The sequence below is a fragment of the Balaenoptera physalus genome (genome assembly GCF_965194825.1).
Source record: "Balaenoptera physalus genome assembly, chromosome: 11".
Lineage (NCBI taxonomy): Eukaryota > Metazoa > Chordata > Mammalia > Artiodactyla > Balaenopteridae > Balaenoptera > Balaenoptera physalus.
The window spans coordinates 4,809,702-4,830,014 of NC_138896.1; the positions used below are offsets into that span (position 1 = coordinate 4,809,702).

Genomic DNA, 20,313 nt, shown 5'->3' on the forward strand with positions numbered 1-20,313 from the left:
AGGCCTTGAAAGCAAACCATGATCCTAGTACGTTATGTAACTCAGCAGAAGCCTAGCATCTCTTCTGGTCGGAGGCTCTCCAAACATTTGGGGAATGCGGCCTTTTGAGAGATGTTTGCTGAGGTTACCCTGGACACTCAGTGCATGCTGTGACCCAGCCCTGACCACGGTGGGAGGGGGAGGGGAGCAGAACTTAGCCAAGCTCCACGTTCGGTGTCCAGAATCATGCCTCTCAGGCCCACCAGCCTGCTGCCTTGCTTGCTTGGGCATTAAGCATATTTCCAGAGTGCCGTTTCTTCCTTGGGGACACAGAAATGAATAACATGATAACAGTAACACATGCACTTCGTGGGGTTTTGAGTTGCTCTGTGGGAGTGAACTGTTCTTATACGTATACCACACAGTAGCTCATGCCCATTGGAGTTGGGTGGGCTTGCTACGTTCTCTTAGCCTCACGTACCTGTAAAACCAACCCCAATAAGATAGTATTGCTCAGAAGAGACTTCTTTAAAGTAATGCTTCCCAAATAATTTTGTGTGCAGCTGCTAACAAGAAACACGTTTTACATCTCTAGCCAGTACACACAACATAGGCATACTCAACTGAAACAATATTTAATCTTACTCTGTGCAATACATACAATCTGGTATTTTCTACTCTGTTTCATCTGTTAAAATACTGGACGTAGCTCGCTCACAGGTTACAGCTCACAGTTTGAGACACACTGGCTGCAGGCTTCCAAACAGGGAGAGAGACTGAACACACATTTTTCACCTCTCCCTTCAGGGATCCTGAACAAAATGAACAAAAGGAACAAAATGGCATAAACCCACAGGGACAAAGGACACAGGAGGGGACAACAGCACATAGGAGACTTGGACAAGTTTTTAGAAGAGAGATCACCAGGTCTCCATCACAGTAAATGACAGAAGAACCCACAGCCGCTGTAGCAGACAATCTGGTTGCCCACCAATAATGCTTGCCTTATTTTTCCTTGTAATAAGATTCAGGTTCTATTTAAAGCCCTCACGTTCCACTGCAAAGTCATGGTGTCAGGAAAGACCAACCCCACCTTCAGCTCCAGGGATTAAATCTTGATTAGTCGAAGACAATCATACTAATTTTATTTCCGTTGTCTAGTGATTCATTAAAGAAGGGCCATAACACCTAATTTAGGACATGTGGTCTCGAAAGAAAGTCTGCCAATGATGGGATTAATTCTGGGAAATACTCTACAGTTTTAAAAAGAGTCAGAGAAAGAGGTAGATCCAATTTCTGCCTCTGGAATATAAGCCACTGCCATATTTTGTCCATGAAAGGGAGCTACGCAAAGCATTCTGGCAGAACAAATAGATTTTTTAAAACCTGGGTTCCCGATGATGTAATTCAGCCACTAAATCAATCAACCTCAGAGCCACCTTATCCCAGGACCTTTTCATTTTGTGCAAGAAAATATACCCACTTGTCCTATGAGCCATTTTAGTTGGGCTTTCTTCACTTCCAGCATCCTAAAGGAAACAACAAGGCGCATCATCATGAAACCCCACCACACCAGGGACAAATTGAGGGCCCTCGAACTTGCAAGGAGGGAAAAGCAAGGGAAGACACAGAGGAACAAGAACGAAAATGGTACAAGTACAGCATTGGATGCTAGAAGGACAATAAATGACTTCAAAATTCTAAGAGAAAACGACACTCTACCTCGAATTCAGTAATCAACCCAGCTATTGATCAAGAATGAAAGCAGGTAAAAACATTTTTAGACATACAAGGATTAAAAAATTATCTCCCGTACACTTTTTCCTAAGAGCTAGTTGTTGATGGGTTTCAGGGAAAGAAAAGAATAAAAAGGCAGAAAAGGAAGCCTAATCACCTCATAGCAGTCAGAATGGCCATCATTTAAAAGTCTACAAATAATACTTGCTGGAGAGGGTGTGGAGAAAAAGGAACCCTCCTATATGTTAGTGGGAATGTAAGTTGGTGCAGCCACTATGGAGAACGGTATGGAGGTTCCTCAAAAAACTAAAAACAGAGTTACAGTATGATCCTGCAATCCCAACTCCTAGGCATATATCCGGAGAAAACTCTAATTCAAAAAGATACACACACCCCAATGTTCATTGCAGCACTATTTACAATAGCCAAGACATGGAAGCAACCTAAGTGTCCATCGACAAATGAATGGATAAGATAAAGAAGATGTGGTATATACATACAATGGAATATTACTCAGCCATAAAAAGGAATGAAATAATGCCATTTGCAGCAACATGGATGGACCTAGAGGTTATCACATTAAGCGAAATAAGTCAGACAAAGATAAATATCATATGATATTGCTTATATGTGGAATCTAAAAAAATGATACAAATGAACTTATTTACAAAACAAAAGGGGACTCACAGACATAGAAAACAAACTTACGGTTATCAAAGGGTATAGCAGGGGGTGGGGGGGTGGAGAGATAAATTAGGAATTTAGGATTAACATATACACACTACTGTATATAAAATAGGTGAACAATGAGGTGTACTATATAGCACAGGGAACTCTACTCCATATCTTATAATAACCTATAAGGGAAATGAATCTGAAAAAGAATATATATATATATATATATATATATATATATATATATATATATATATATATATATATATATATATATATATATATTTACACAACTGAATCACCTTGCTGTACACTTGAAACTAATACAGCATTGTAAATGAACTAGACTTCAATAAAAGAATAAAAAATAAAAAAATTTAAAAATAAATTTAAGGGCTTCCCTGGTGGCGCAGTGGTTAAGAATCTGCCTGCCAATGCAGGGGACACGGGTTCGAGCCCTGGTCTGGGAAGATCCCACATGCCGCAGAGCAACTGGGCCCGTGAGCCACAATTACTGAGCCTGCACGTCTGGAGCCTGTGCTCCGCAACAAGAGAAGCCGCGATAATGAGAGGCCCGCGCACCGCGATGAAGAGTGGCCCCCACTTGCCGCAAATAGAGAAAGCCCTCGCACAGAAACGAAGACCCAACACAGCCAAAAGTAAATAAATAAGTAAATAAATAAATAAGTAAGTAAACCTATTCTCAAAAAAAGAATTAATGAAATTACTTTCACCTGTCCTTTAAAAAAAATTAAAAAATAAAAAAATAATAACAAATTTAAAATAATTTTTTTAAAAAAAGGAAAAGGAAGCCTAAGAAAGGCTGAGAGATCCCGGAACCAGTGCACCCGGTCAGCAGGGTGGGAAAGATGACCACTGTGCTGCAGGTCTCGAGACTAGCCAGTCCAGAGGCAGTGGGAAGGTGAAGAGATCCAGGAAAACAGCATTAGACTTGACAGAGTAGATTATGAGGCAAGTCTAGCGACAAGGTGATGATCAGAACGCAATCAAAGGTATTATATTCGTTGTCTATTGCTGCATAACCAATCATCCCAAGACTCACAGACTTAAAACAATAAACACTTATTATCTCACAGTGTCTGAGGGTCAGGAATCTGGGAGCAGCCTGGCTGGGGGATCCTGGCTCAGAGCCTCTCCTGAGGCTGCAGTCAAGATGTCAGATGAGCTCCATCAGCTGAAAGCTCCACTGCGTCTATCGGCTCAGCTCCCAGCTTGGCTCACGCATGGAGCTGTTGGCTGGAGGCCTCAGCTTCTTTCCACAGGGGTCCAACCATAGGGCTGATTCAGTGGCCTCACAACATGGCAATTCTTTTCCCCAGAGCAAGATCCCCATGAGAAAGATCAAGGAGGAAGCTGTGTTGCCTTTTACGATCTGGTCTCAGAAGCCACACAGCCTCCTTCTGCCATTTTCTACTTGTTAGAAACAATTCACTAAGTGCAGCCCACTTACAAGGCAAGCAAAATAGGGCTTTACATTTTGAAGGGAAGGGTATCAAAGAAATTGTGGACAAATTTTTAAACTGCCACAATTACATATATGAAAATAGCATATAAGTAATAAATTAGGCAAACGTAATTTAAGGGAAAACAAAGGGCTGCAAAAATATAATCATAATATACTAAGATGTGCTATAGACAATATCAACATAGTTTTGGTATCATAAACAGAATGTTGATTTAATTTAAAACAGAGATATGAGGAGAATGGGGAGAGATGAATTCAGAGTATAAGAGAACTAACTTCTCATTAATCCTAATAGGAAGTCAATAGCTATTACTTATAATTGATAAATCAAAAATAGCACTATAATCAAGACAGTGTGGCATTGGCAAAAGAATAAACAACTAGATCAATGGAACAGAATAGAGACCCCAGAAATACACTCACAGAAATAAAGTCAACTAATTTTTGACACAAGAGAAAGAAAGGGTGCAGGAAAAACTGGACATCCACGTGCAAAGAAATTAATCAAGACCCAGCTCTTACATCCTTCACAAAAAATTAATTCAAAATGGATCATAGATCTAAACGTAAAATACAAAACTATAAAAGTCTTAGAAGGTAACATAGAAAAGAATCTAGATGGCCTTAGGTTTGGGAATGACTTTTTAGATACAACTCCAAAGGCACACCCATTAAAAGAAATCTTTAGTAAGCTGGACTTCATTAAAATTAAAAACTTCTGCTCTGCAAAAGACATTATCAAGATAATACGAAAACAAGGTTGGGAGAAAATATTTGCAAAAGACACGTCTGATAAAGGACTCTTCTCAAAGATATACAAAAGAGTTTCGAAATTCAACAATGGGAAAACAACCCAATTTTAAAATGGGCCAAAGATCTGAACAAGCATCTCACCAAAAAAGATATACAAATGTCAACTGAGCTTATAAAAGATACTCAACATCCTGTGTCATCAGGGAAATGCAAATTAAAACAACGAGATACCACTACGCACCTATTAAAATGGCTAAAATCCAAAACACAGACAACACCAAATGCTCGTGAGGATGTGGAGCAACAGGAACTCTCATTCACTGCTGGTGGGAGTGCAAGATGGTTACAGCCGCTTTGGAAGACAGCTTGGCAATTTCTTACAAGACTAAATACACTCCTTCCATATTATCCAGCAATTGCACTCCTTAGTATTTACTCAAATGAGTTAAAAACTTATGTCTACACAAAACCCTGCACACAGATATTTACAGCAGCTTTATTCATAATTGCCAAAACTTAGATGCAACCAAGATGTCCTTCCATAGGCGAATGGATAAATAAACTATGGTACATGCAGACAATAGTATATTATTCAGCACTAAAAAGAAATGAGCAATCACGCCACAAAAAGACATGTAGGAACCTTAAATGCCTATTATTAAGTAAAAGAAGCCAATCTGAAAAGACTACTTATTATATTATTCCATCTATATAAAATACTGGAAAAGGCAAAACTAAGGAGACAGTAAAAAGATCAGTGGTTGACAGGGGCTGGGGGAGGGATGGATGAATAGACAGAACACAGGATTTTTAGGAGAGTGCAAATACTCTGTACAATATGTAATGGCGGATACATTTGTCCAAATGCATAGAATGTACAACACCAACAGTGAACCTTAATGTAAGCTATGGACCTTGGGTAATTATTATGTGTCAATATAGGCTCATTAATTATAACAAATATACCACAGGGAAGGGGGTGTCAATGGTAAGGGAAGTGTGTGGGGATGGGGGGTCTGGGATCTGGGAAATCTCTGTATTTTCTACTCAATTATGCCATGGACATAAAACTGCCCTTAAAAATAAAGCCAACTAAGAACATTAGCCCTGTTGTGGTCTGGTCTATGAGCAAGCTCTGCTCTGCCCACTCCCAACCCCCAACCAGCCCGCCCCCCTCCCCTCCTGGCTCTTCCTCACGGTAGGGTCTTGATCCCATGTGCCCCCTGACCCCATACTCACAGCCTCCCCGCCATCAACATCCTGCACCAAATGGTGCATTTCTACCACTGATGAAACTACACTGACATGTCACCACTGCCCCAAGTCCACCGTTCCAGTGCGCGGATGACCCCGAAGGCCTGCCTCTGGGTAAAACACAGGGAGTGAAATGAATCTGGTTTTCAATGAAGAGGCTCAGGGCGGGTGGGAAAGGAGAGGACAAGGAATAGCGGGCCTCAGGCCGGAACCCTTTGCTCCCTTGGCCCCTGGCCCTTTATCTCATCTGCCCTCCTGTCCTGAGCTCCTCCTCCGATCCCCACACACCCCCTTCCTTCCCACATCCTCACAGCACTGATGGAGGAAACTCCAGACCATCGGTGCCAGTGTCACCTTGAATACACCGTCAACCTCCGCCAGGCAAAAAGCAATGAGGAAACCACCTCCTGGTCCCTGCCCGGTCCCTCTCAGTCCCCACAACTACCGAACCTCAGGTTTTTTCATCACGCCCCATCACATCCTTGTCTTCCCCTCCATGGGTGATCTTGCCGCCTGCCCGTTGAGCAGGGAGAGATGGGCATGTGTTCCCTGAACTTCCTGCCCAGGCTCACACCTGCCCCTGCCTCCTAGGCCTTTCACCTGCCTGCCGACCCCATCCGGTCTTCCCTCCTCCAGAATCCCCTCCCTGACTCTCATCCTCTCCCTCTCCCCTCGTCCCCTTTGTCTCAGCACCAAGATTCTCTCCAGTTAAAACCAAAACAATAACAAAGAACAAAAATGTCTCCCAGCAATAGTAGGAATCGCACAAAACAGTTTCAGCACCGAGGTGGATCTGACCTTCACTGGCCTGAAGAGGTGAGCTTGCAGGTGTGGAGGTGAAGGCAGGGGTGGAGCAATCTCACAAAGCAGGGTGGGGGGGGCGGCTGGATTTGGAAAGTGGGCGCTCCCTGGGTCCACTACTATCTAGGCCTTTTCCCGGCACTGCTAACCTTCCTCCAGACACATGGAGTGACAGCAAGACTTTGACAGGACAAACCGGCAGGTCTCCATCACACTGAGTGCCAAAACAAACAAACAAACAAACAAACAAACACTGCAATAGCAGACAGGCTGGGCTGTCAACCAATTGCACTTGTTTTCTTCTTCTTTGTAACTGGAGATGAAAGTGCAGTGACTCCCTCCCCAAGCTCCGCGAGCAAAGCCAGGCAAACAGAACCCTTCCCTCCACCCAGTGTGCTCTTCTGATTCTGCCCTGTCTCTCTTCTTCTCCAAATTCCTTACAAGTAGCTTCACTTGCTGTCTCTGTTGCCTCACTTTCCAACCTCCTGTAGGCTGGTTTCTGCCCCCACCCCTTTCCTCTAACCGGCTCTGCTGAAGGCACCAGTTAGCGCTGAATTTCTAAATCGAATGGACACTTTAGCGATGTCTTAATAACCGCCTGCAGTGTGTTGACTCATCAGTGTCCCTTCTTGAAATTTGCTCCTTCCAGACTTCCAGGACTCCCCACCGCAGTTCTCACCACCCGTGCCCCCACCCCCAACAGCCTTGCCTCCCCGGCTAACCTACGAGCTCCCTTCCTGCTGCCTGGTCCTTCCCAGAGCTCCGATCTCCATGCTGGTTGCCTCTGCGTCTCCCTGTACACACCTCCCGTGAGCAATCTGGCCTTCATCTACCCCTCATGTTGTCATGACGCCTCAGTCTGCACTTTATCCCAGTTATCTGCAGCAAGGATCCCCAAAGGGGAGGAAATCCACAGCTCCAGTCCTGGGAGTAATCCAGGTACCAGCAAAAACCAAGCAACACAGGAGAGTAAGAAGGGCTGCAGGAGAGAGAGGGAGAGAGAGAACCAGAGTGGTGCTAGTTCCAGCCCCCTCCCCCCGGATGGTGAATCAGCTCTCCCTGGGCCTTCCTCGCCTGGCCCATGGGCTCCACACTAGACCACAAGAAAGCCCCTCAGCAGTTCCTGCACATATGTCCTGGCTTCAGTCACACAAGTGCAGTTTCTAACTCTATGGTACAAGCAGCATCTGTTTCCAGCCTTACTTGGGGGCGGGGGAAGGCAGGAGGTTGTTAGAGTCATTTTATTTTTATTTTTTAAATTTTATTTATTTTATTTATTTATTTTGGTTGCACCAGTTCTTAGTTGTAGCCGGCGGGCTCCTTAGTTACAGCTCACTGCCTCCTTTAGTTGTGGCACATGTGTTCCTTAGTTGCGGCTGGTGGGCTCCTTAGCTGCGGGTCATGGGTTCCTTAGTTGCGGCATGCATGTGGGATCTAGTTCCCTGACCAGGGATCGAACCTGCGTCCCCTGCATTGGGAGGTGGATTCTTAACCACTGCGCCACCAGGGAAGTCCCTATGGTCATTTTATATGAAGAATCCATTGAACTGAACATTGTTCCTATTTAATTAGAACAAATAAAAGCCATAGATAGCTGCCTGCCATGCAACGTAGAAATTGCACAGGACGCAATAAGCATGAACGGCAGGGTCGACTGCCACCTGCATCCCTGTAAGTGGGCGTCTCTGTCCAAGTCTAAGCAGCTGATGGCATCCTGACCATCAGCTGCTTAGACACAGACCTAGAAGTGTTGTTTCAATTAGGCTATCAGAACTTGGTCACTTAGAATGTGCTAGAAACTAATGCAACACTTTTAGCAACATGGATCAAATGAAAAATTAAATCATTCCTGTTTAGTGACTAATAATGAAATAATGTTATACCCACTGTAAAAATGTCAACAAGCTGGGAAAATGTTGAGAGTAGAAAATTTGAGCCAGATGATGCAAAAAGAAAGAAATGGAGAACTCGGGGAGAATGCTGCTGGTCTGGGGTCAGGATGGCAAGGAGATTTCCTGCCACGTGGGAACCGCCATCAAGAGCGGGCAGCTACCTGGGAGCCCCGCGGGGAAACCGCGGAGCCGCTGGCGGGCTCAGCTGGAAAGATGGAGGAGAAACGTCAGTCACAGGCAGGAGGAGGGACGTGACCTGTGTATTTGCAGCCATGACCCAGGGCGCCCTGGCACTGGCCAGCGTCTATGCAGAGATCAGAAGGTGACCACACAGAAATCTCTTGCATTCCTATCCACTAACAACGAAAGATCAGAAAGAGAAATTAAGAAGGTGACCACAATCGTAGTGGCAATAGTAGAGGGCAACTGGGGCCTGACCATATCTATCTTTTTAATTATCACCCATAATATGACTCCCAAATTTAGATCCCAGCCCTGACCTCTCTTCACATCTCCAGACCCACATCTCCAACTGTCTCTTTAAAACATCCACGTAGGTGTCTATAAGCATTTCTAACCCAGTGGGTCCAAAACCGCAGTCTGAATCCCCTCAAGGGACTTGATCCTCTTCCAGGCTCCATTGCAGTGGCACCACCGTTGCCCACTCGGCTGCTCACACCAGAAGTTGGGGGGCCTCCGTGATTCTTCCCAGGGTCTGGCCACCACACCTTGAGCCCATCTGCCGTTCTCCGCGTCCATGGCTTCCACCTGGCACAAGCCAGCGTCATCACTGGACGTCTGTAAGAGCCTCCTGGGCTGCCTCCTTGCTTCCTTCTTGCCCCGACCCCAGAGTTCAGCCTCCACACAGCAGACAGAATCACTACTTTAAAGCCAAAGTCCGATGGCACCCCACGCACTGGGGATCCATTGCAGCTTCTGGAGGACGGCCCCCTCGGGCAGTGGCATCTGGTCCCTGCCCACCTCTCCTTTCTCCTGCAGACACTTCAACCTGCAGTGAAAACTCTTGCTTCTGTGATTTCCATTCCCACCGAGTTCTCTTGCATCTGCTAGTACTTTCCAAAGAGAAAGCAAGTCTTCTTTCAGGCTAAAGTGCAAGATAGAGTTTGGCTTATTTCCCAAGAAGGCCAAACTCCAAGCCAATCTTGTAACATCTTTTCAAATTCTTGAAAAGCAACCGCTGGTCCCCAGTCAGGCTCCCCGCCCCCGCGCTCCCCACCCATGTCCCTTCTGCACTGTCCACAGCCTCTGGTCACTGCTGCAGCTGGGCTCTGCCCCTTCAGAAGCCAGCGCTCCAGCGAGGGCAGTGGATTTATGGTGCAAGGTTACGCAGAGCGTAAATCTGGGCCTCAGGAATCAAGGGCTGTGACATTTTTACGGCCTCCTCCTCCAAGCCCCTGCATGGATATGAAGCAACCGGAGGGAAGGACATCTGGTTTCACTTTTTTTATTCACCACCACGGCTCCCATCTGACAAAACCCTCGATCTTGCCAGGGTTCTGGTGGCTGGCGGGATGAATGCGCAGCGGGGCAGCTCTCGGCTAGAGATCTTGCTTTTCCTGTCTCATCGTGGGGCAAAGAAACCGCCAGGAATGAAGGGGTCACCACTGCTGCATTGAAACAAAGCATGTGGCTGAGTCAGGGCCGGGGTGGCAGCCTGCCAGCTTGCCAAAGACACGGAGGGGCATTTCTGGGGGAGGCGAGCGAGGGCCCCGGCCTCGCCGTTAACAGGGGGCGTGGCCGGGACGCGTGTGACGGATGCTGGGACTTGTAGTCTCTGCGGGCAAGATGGCCGTCGGTGAGAGGCTCTGGGACAGGACTTACCAAAGGAAGGCTTCCCGTGGTGGCTAAAGGTAGCACTGGAGGAAGGCACACCGAAGATAAGAAGCCGTTCTGATGACTTATCTCGTGTTCAACGTGGCTCGCCCAGAGCCCCACCCCATGGCAGAGGCTTACTTCTCATCTGATGGAGACAGCCCTGCTGGAGCCAGGTAGAAAAACGTGTCCCTCCTCACCCGTGCAGTCAGTAGCCAGTCCCAGTAATAGACCAGCAGGCGTGATCAGAACAATCAGAACAGGTTCCCCTGAAGGATGCCCCCTGCAGTGAACGGGCCCGACCCACACCATTGGCTCTCCCTGTGCCTACTTGGCTACGTACAGCTCGGTCAAGCCCGGTGATCGGAGTCGTGATTCTTCATCACTTGCTCCCCGCACGGTGCACTGGCCAGAATATGCCAGCAAAGATAGAAAGCAAAAAAAGGCCAAGCAGAGCACTGTCCTGGGGCCCTGGGAGGACAGCCCAAGTGGCCAGACCTGCCCTCGGATCTCCAGTCCACAGTCTCCAGGATTCCAGAAGCACACACCCCAGACTGAAGTACCACGGAGGTCCTCACAGCCTATTAAACAATCTCCTCTCATGTGGAGGAAAGGGAACCCTCATACACTGTGGGTGGGAATGTAAATGGGTCCAGCCACTATGGAGAACAGTACGGCAGTTTCTCAAAAAACTAAACATAGAACTACCATATGACCCAGCAATTCCACACCTGGGTGTATATCAGAAAAAAAACAAAAACACTAATTTGAAAAGATACATATGCCCCAGTGTTCATAGCAGCATTATTTACAATAGCCAAGATATGGAAGCAATGTAAGTGCCCAACAACAGATGAATGGATAAAGAAGAGGTGATATATAATGGAATATTACTCAGCCATAAAAAAGAATGAAATTCTGCCATTTGCAACAACATGGATGGACTTGGAGGGCATGATGCAAAGTGAAATAAGTCAGACAGAGAAAGACAAATACTGTATGTTATCACTTACATGTGGAATCCAAAAAATAAAACAAGATAGTATAACAAAAAGGAAACAGACTCACAGATATAGAGAACAAGCCAGTGGTTACCAGTGGGAAGAGGGAAGGGGAGAGGGGCAAGATAAGGGGAGCGTAGTAAGAGGTACAAACTATTATGTGTGAAATAAGCTGCAAGGATACATTGTACAACACTAGGAATATAACCAATATTTTATAGTAACTATAAAAGGACCATAACCTCTAAAATTGTGAATCACTACGTTGCACACCTGTTACTTATATAATATTGTACAGCAACTGTATCTCAATAAAAAAGGGCAAGAAAAGCTCCTCTCTACAAACATGCTTTTATAGCTCTATCCCACTACCCTTCCACTCACATCCTAAATTCTAGCCAAGAAGGTTATTTGCTAATGTGAATGATGACCTTTTATGCTGTACCATGAGCTTTGCTAGGCATTAATGCCCTTTATCTCCCTCAATCCTACATCAATTCTAGAAGGCAGGTACCATTATGTCCATTGTTCAGATGATGAAATGGAGGCACAGAAGTTAAGGTCTCTACCACCTACTGTCATCAGAGCTGAAACCAAGCAGGTCCTTCTGCTGGAGGTACCCAAGTAGCCAAGCAGACAGTCACCAGGGGAAAGGGACCGTCACCTACCTCAGTAGGGCCTCACGTTGCCTGCAGCCCTAGTGAGTGGCCTGTGCTCCCACAGTTTAATCCCACGACCACTCACCACCACCCCATCTCCTCCCCGGTCACCTCCAGCAGTGACCCTCCTCCCCCCAGGCTGCACTCTGGTCTCCTGGGGGGAACTTTAAAAAATCCTGATGGCTGGATTCCAACCCAGAGATTGTAATGTAATGAGTCTGAGAGGTGAGCCCAGCGTAAGGGAGGTTGAAATGCTCCCACAGGGGATTCTAATATGTGACCGAAGTTCAACATCACTAACGTAGACTTGAACTTCATCAGAAAACAGAAGGCACCCGAGGGAAACCCCCAACCTACAGATGCCCATCACAGGCACCCAAGCCCACATCTTCCTTTCTGTTAGAAAGGAGGAAGCACCCAGCAAAGAGCAAATGCAGGCAACTTCTCCAGGACTTCACTCCCTAACCAAATGCTCTTACTCTTCTCTCTTCCTCTCCCCACCCCTCCCTCTCCAATGCAGCCCTCCCTCAAGCATTAAAACATTTTTAACTTCCTTTACTGGCCTCTTCTATTATAGCCAACCTTCCTGAAAGAGCTGTCAACCCAGTTTCTATCCACTTTGTCTCCTTCCAAATATTCATTCCTTGACCCAATCCAATCTGACTTCCACTCAGTCCACTGACACTCAAAGTCACAGACGGCCTCCATATCACCAAATCCAGCCATGTTCCCAGCCCTGTACGACACAGGAACCCACTCTCTCCTCTTGGCTCCCTGAAGGCCACAGTTTCTGGATTTTCTGTCCCCTCTCTGGTTGCCCCATTCTTGGTCTTCTTTGCTAGATTGTCTTCCTCTACACAAACCCCAAACAAAGGAGTTCCTCTGAGCTCTACCTGGGCCCTTTGCTCCCCTTTTTTTATGCCCTTTGCTGGGTTATCTCATCTGCACCCATAGTTTTCATGCTCACAACTCCCAGATGAACACCACGTCTGTGGTGCACCCCTGCCAATTTGAGATATCCATTTCATGTCCCAAAGGCCTCTCACATCTGACACGTCCTGACTCTACTCTTCCTCCTCCACATCACATCCTTTCTGGTTGTCTCAGCTCAGCCTAATTGCAGTTTCCAAATCACACTGACTCTATGAGCTCCATGTCTCCAAATCTGTGCCCTATTTATTCTATCTGCATTAGGGCCAGATTATGACCCCTTTCCTTTCTCACCTGGGTCACAAAGTAACCTCTTATTTTAAGAACATCACAAAGGGATATCGAAATTATGTTCACAAGTTCTTTGATGTGCCTTCCTTCCAAAGGTGGGGGTCTAATTCCTTTGCCCTTGAAAGTAGCCTGGACTTAGCGACTTTCTAGCAAACAGAATGTGGCTGTAGGGATGGTACAAGGTCATGTCACAGAAGGCATTAGCACCGTCCCCATCAGCTCACGCTGCCATAACCAAATACCATGGACCGGGTGGCTCAAACAACAGACGTTTATCTCTCACGGTTCTGGAGGCTGGCAAGTCCAAGATCAAGGTGCCCGCAGATTCGGTGTTTAGTGAGAGCTTGCTTCCTGACTTGTAGAAGCTGCCTTCACCCTGTGTCCTCACATGGCAGAGAGAGCAAGGGCTCTGGTGGCTTCCTCGTCTCAGAAAGGCACCAACCCTATCAGGTTAGGGCCCCACCTCATGACCTCATTTACCCTTAATTACCTTCCAGAGTCCCCATCTCCAAATACAGCATACGAATCTGAGAGGAGGGGACAAAAATATGCAGTTCGTAACAGACACTTTGGCCTCACTCTCCTGGATCACCCATTCTGGGGTGTCACGTAGCCTGTGGCGAGGTTGACAGGGAGAGGAACTGACTGTCTGTCTGCCGATGACAAGCACCAACTTGGCCTTCCGATACTGTAGCCTCAGCCAGCACCTTCACAGCAACCTCATGGGAGACCCCGAGCCGGAACCCCTCAGCTGAGCAGCTCCAGAAATCCTGACCCAAAGAAAAACGCGCTCTTATTCTAAGCCACTGTGTTTTGAAGTGATTCATGGTGCAGCAAAGATAACTAAGCCCTTCTTCCCTATCCCCTGATTACAGCCAGAGCCCTATTTTCAAAATGTAAGTAGGTTATGTCATTCCCTTACTTAAAATTATTTTATGGCTTTCAAAACCTCCCAACGAACAGTGAAACTGATGAAAACAGCATTCCAAGCTCCTTCAGGACCCGGCCTCTTGGTCTCATCACTCGGGAGCTCCAGCAGGCCAGAGGGATTTCCTATCTGGTGCCCCTCCGCCAGAAATCCTCTGCAAAGTGGTAGACAACAGTCGTAAGAGCTGCACACACTGATTAACACCTGTCAGTCCATCGCCCACTCGGGCCCAGGGAAGATTGTCTTTTATATCTACCTCCACAGCACGAGGCAGTACTGAGCCCATGGGAGACACCCACTAAGTAATTTTGATGGGATAGAATAAAATGAGCAGCAAAAAAATTATCTTAACTATCTGATTTCAAGAACACCCACCAACTGAATCAAAGAGCACAGTTCCGTTAGACCTGTCTCTGTCAACTCATCTGGATAAACCGAGGTTTGCTGGGTCTCCAGGTCGATCTCTGGAGGCTGGAAGCTTTGGAAACAAATTCTGACCGTTTTGCGTTTCCCTTCGGCCAGTGGGGAGAAGAGCCCCTGTGATGCCTCTTGCTCCCCCTGCCCCCCAACCGTGGCCCCGATACCCTAGGTTTCCCTTCAGGTGGCCCTGACACCTGACTGCCATTTGAAACTGTCTGGGAACCCGCAACACGGAGATTTCAGGTCGAGCGTGGGTTTCAGGGGCATGTCTGTGAGAGGCAAGGACGGGCGGGTCTGAAGGAAGCATTTACTGGGACCACCGTGATTTGCTGGGAGGTTACGAGGTGCACAGACCCGGAGATCATTCAGATGTGTAAGCAATTAGAGGGGGAGGAAAAGTGAGTGGTATTTGGTACTGTTCGTCTGAGTGATCCATTTTTCACATATGTTAGGAAATACCTGTTTTAGTCACTCTTATGGAAAAAATATTTGTGAGCCAGCATGACTGAAGGTCTTCCAGGAGGTCATTTAGATTGGTGATTGCTTCACCAAGGCGGAGGGCCCGAGGGTTTTATACTTAGAAAAAAATCTGAATTCCTCCTCCTGGCTGAGGCGGGTCCACAGAGCTGCCTGGAGCCCAGACCGACGGCTCTGGCCTCCTCCTCTTACTCAGCCCCCGGCCCCATCCCACCACCTGTGGCTGTCACCTGGGCCTTCCTTCCGTTCCTCCAAGGTGCTGGGCATCCTTAGGTCTCCTCCTCCCCTGAAGTTTCGCACGGCCGGTTCCTCCCGGCTGTTCAGTCCTCCGTCAGCATCACCTCCTCAGAAGCTTACCCCCAGCACCGTCTTTCCCAGGGAGCCCTTCCCTCTGAGTAAGTCAGGCGGCAGCCAGGAATTTGAATTAGGTAAAGGAATGCTGACAATAACAGCTAAGAAAGCACAAGGAACTCCCATTTCTTCATACCAAAACTTGTGTCCACTGGGCAGTGGCAGTGGAGGTGGGAGGGGTGAGGAGTTCTCCTTCTTGCTTTCAGCTGTTTGTCTGCAATGAGTGCCTTCAAGATTTGCTCCACCGAGGAAACTGAACGGGAAAAAAATCCAAAATGTCTGGTTTCACTCTAATGTTAATGGTTTATTTTATCCTCAAGTATGGGCCTGGTTGTCTTTAATTAGGAAAAACCTGAATGAAGCTAATGGCTTAAACACTAGCAGCTATGCTCTTCCACAGCTGCCTCACCTTGAGGCCAGGGGGTGGCTTTGTGCCCCGGTGAGAAAGGGAGGAGGGTGACCAGGAGGGCCTCCTTCAGTCAAGGGCAAACCTCTGGGGGAGGTTGTGGGAGTGAGTTCTTAGCTGCTCACTCACGGCATCAGGGGACGGAGGCACTTTCTGGAAAGAGACTTGCAGCCAGCCAGGTGCACCCAGGTCACCTCCTACAGCTCCTGGATGTGGATCTCCTATCACCAAGAGCCTTCACCTTACTGCAGACTGTTTCATACTGTAATTGTACCCTCTCTGTCTGCCCCATTACGAATAGCTGTGCTTGAGAAAGTTCACAGCTAAATAAGAAAGTGAAATCATCAGCCTTGACACCTCCCAGGCTGCTCATCTAGAGGTGACGTCAGTGGTGCGCTGGGTGACCGGCTCTACAAGGCCAGGGAATGAGGCTGCGTTTGCCTATTTCTCCGATGAAAAGACTCCTTCCATGGCCGAGCAGCTAGCAAAATGTCTGAATACCTAAAAATCCCTCCTAGGAATCCACACAACACACCACTGCCAAACGCCTCCCCTTGTGCCCATCTTAGGCATGAGCTCCCACCACCGCCCCTAAGAAAATAAAGATCAGAACTGTTTTCTAGAAGAAATCTGAAATAGCACATCAAAATCCAGATTAGAGTGAATAGTCATGAAAAAATCACCCACGGTCACCGTGAACAAACCAGTCCATGATATGAAAAGTGCTTTGCATGGTTAGTCCTTCTTCCCAGCCGGTTGCTGAGTGGGAGGGAAGTTTTTAGAGGGCAGGGACCTTGTCTCCTAATGTTCTCTGCCCTGCAGGTAGTAAGAAAGTGCTCAATTCACAGGGAAGCTCCATTATCCTAACAGATGGAGAGAAGCCCTTAGCGAGGGAATTAACCAGGCTAAAAGCCACGCTTTTACAGGAGAGTTCGATCAAAGCCAGAGGCGAACGGACCCAGCTAAAGCACCAGGACTGAATCCCATGCACTTGGTAGATGCAAGCAGCCTCATGTAGCCTGAGCCGGAAGGCGAAGGCCTGTGGAGACTTACCTGGCCCCAGCTCGAGCCTCGGCCACAAACTTGGACCTGCCCCAGGGGAACTGGAAATGTCAAGGCTGAGCCAGGTATGAGGCTGTGCAGAAAGAGAGGTCAGATGTGGAGGCCCCACCTCGCCCCACGCCGGCTAAAGCTGACCACCTCCCGTCCCAGCCAGAGGGGCAGAAAAAGGCAAAACCACCTCATCTAAATGAAAAGGTCAGCAAACGGCTCAAGACCAGATGCCTCAGCCCTGCTAAGGAACGGCTCTGTGCTCCAACTCCTCCTTGTCATGGAGAAAAGGAAAAAATACGCAAGAAATAGACGTTCTGCGCCTATATGTCACACAGATGAAACTGATGAATCTGTTGGATCATGGATTTATTGCATGAGCATTTCATGAGCCCTTATTATGTGCAAGTAACTGTGCAAAGTGCTGAGGATACAAAAGTCAAGAGCAGAGTCTGAGTTCTCCTTCAGAACTCCTCTCCCCGGCTAGCGGGCCGGCCTGGTCCCTGCTCCACCGGGTACCCATGGGCATAAGGGTCCCCAGACTGCAGAGCACACAGCCAGGACACAGCAGATGATGGAGCCTGGAAGTGAAGGCAGGATTCAGCTGCACAGACAGCTCCATGGAGTGGAAGGGAAACCCAGGCAGGACACGGACACCATGGGGGATGCTAGGGGACAAAAGAACTGAAGCCACAGCTGCCAAGACAGAGTCAGGTGGGTTTGGTGTCAAGTAAAGGACAGCACCTGGAAGATTCCAGAAGTAATAGGAGAGGAGCCTTTTTTATAGGATGCCTGGGTCCTCTCAGTTGCTAGGAAGGGAGCTGTTAAGACCACTGTCACGGGTTCAGGATCGCTCAAGGGCCCACATGCAATATTCCAGCAAATCTAAAATACAGTCATTAGTATCATTACTTGGTGTGCCACTAAGAAAGAAATAAACCTTAGCCAATTGTGACCCAACACCGATTTTAAATGTATTCCAATATCAGACGTGTGAAAATAAGAAACAACGTGTATCACAGAAGCAGTGAAATATGGTAACTGGACCCAGATACTTGGATGAAATAGACAAGGGGGAAACGGACACCAACAGTGAATTCCCAGGATAGTCTGGATAAGGGCTCCCTGTTTGGGATGCACTCTCATAACACTGGGAATCCTGGTAACCATGGAGACAGGAGGGCACAGCAAAAAGAAGGGAATGGTGTGGTGGCACCGGCTTAGCAGTCTGTAAAGACAAGACAATAAGTCCATCAGGCGTCCCAATCAGCGAGTCTGTATTGCTCCATTGTTCCAGGAGTGTCTTTTCTCTCAAATCATACCCATCCTCAGGGGAAAACTTCATTATGAGCTCCTGGATGTAGCTGAGCAAGGCATTAGCTATATTAGCTGTTCGGAGAGCAGACAATCAACAAACGTTTGTTGAATAATGATTTAATTCACTTAATGAGGGATTAAATGACTGAATGGATCGGGCAGTGAAATACATGCATCTGCCTTTGAGTACAGGGTCTAAGATTTGAAACGTGGTGCAGCAGAAGCTTCACCACAAGTGTTGAAGAGCGTAAAATTCTTGGGATGCAGATGGAAAATTCCCTTCAAGGAAGGAAGTAGAATGCTCAGGAACAATGTCTCAGCCCTCTTCAGCTGTGAATGATTGATTACAGATGGGAATTAAAGATTAGGTAATTTAGGAAATAAAAAGGAAAACACCCTGTGCATTTTTATTAAATATCCTTGTTTACCTGAAGATATGTGTATGTGTGTGTGTGTATATATATATAAGTATATGTATATATATATATACACAGTATACTATATATCATATACTACATATATACCATGAGCTATATATATACCATAAACTATATATAGATCATATACTGTAATATATACATACATACATACAATTGACCCTTGAACAACACCGGGTTAGGGACACCAACCTTCTGCATTGATGAAAATCCTTGTATAACTTACATGCGGCCCTCTGTATATGCAGTCCCTCCAATTCCATGGTTCTGCCTCTGAGGATTCAAATAACCTCAGATCATATAATATTGTAATATTTACTATTGAAAAAAATCTTCATATAAGTGGACCCACACAGTTCAAACCCATGTTGTTCAAGGGTCAGCTGTGTACCATATACAACATATAATATACATATATACACTATGTACTCTCTATATACCATATGCTGTGTATATACCATATACTACACATACACTATGTACTATATACAAACTTTATATGTTTATATAGTAATACATACATAATGGCAGTGCATGCACTGGCTATTTCCAGATGACAAGTATACTGATTTAAAGTGATTTTAAATCCTGCAAATCAGTACCCTGACATAACCACTTGGATTCTGGAAGAACTTCCCAGAAATATGATGAAAAACACTGAAAATCCCAGTGTCTGATAGGCCCCTCCTGTCAGCTTACCCCTAAATGCCTACAGTGAGTCCATTTAGCAGCAAACCAGATTTCCCTTCATTTCATCTGATGGAGTGAGCCAGGGCGGGAGCCTCTCTCTGCCAGTGGGAGCCGGGCCGGGAGGGAGAGAAGGGCGAGCCCGGGGGGTGGGCGGGGAGCAGGGACCACAGTGTGGGACCCGGGGACCCCCACTCACCCTCACTGCTCTGCTTCCTCCGCGCCGATGCCCCCCCCGCAGTTTCCCAGTATTCCTCTCACTGCATCGATGTCTTCATTTAAGAATAAACTGTCTTGCATAGACTGTGCAGGGTTTTGTTGTTTTGGGGTTTTTTTCTATAAATTTATTTTGTTATTTTATTTTATTTATTTATTGTTTCTGGCTGCGTTGGGTCTTTGTTGCTGCGCGCGGGCTTTCTCTAGTTGTGGCGAGCAGGGGCTACTCTTCTTATTGCGGTGGCTTCTCTTGTTGCGGAGCGCGGGCTCTAGGCACGCGGGCTTCAGTAGTTGTGGCACGTGGGCTTCAGTGGTTGTGGCTCGCAGCCTCAGTAGTTGTGCCTCACAGGCTCAGTAGTTGCGGCTCGCGGGCTCTAGAGCGCAGGCTCAGCAGTTGTGGCTTAGTTGCTCTGCGGCCTGTGGGATCTTCCCGGACCAGGGATCGAACCCATGTCCCCTGCATTGACAGGCGGATTCTCAACCACTGCGAGTGTGCAGTTTTTATAACTGATCTTTAAAAGAATCAAAACTATCAGGTACCGTCCTAGAAAAAAATAGCTGAAATCTACTTTTAAAGCAGAGTCTCTTTTATCTCTCTCTTACCTCTCTCTGTCTGTGTGTCTGTCTCTCTCTTTCTGTAACACACACACACACACACACACACACACACACTCCTTCTCCCCCAAGAATGTTCTTTGCTGACCCAGGCCCCCAGGAACAGCGCTCTCCTCAT

The 20,313-nt window shown here is 46.9% G+C and overlaps 1 protein-coding gene across 2 annotated transcripts in view; it reads right to left on the minus strand.

Annotated features, from left to right (window-relative positions):
- Positions 1-16,899, minus strand: part of LOC309637972 (uncharacterized protein) — a 72,815-nt gene extending 55,916 nt beyond the window's left edge. The window contains exons 1-2 of one of the 2 annotated variants that reach the window (XR_014250885.1): positions 15,347-16,899; positions 13,938-14,061 (exon numbers count right to left, since the gene is read on the minus strand). The gene's annotated coding sequence lies outside the window, so the exon portion shown is untranslated. The other variant, XR_014250886.1, reaches the window with a different exon arrangement.
- Between the last annotated feature and the right edge of the window lie 3,414 nt (positions 16,900-20,313).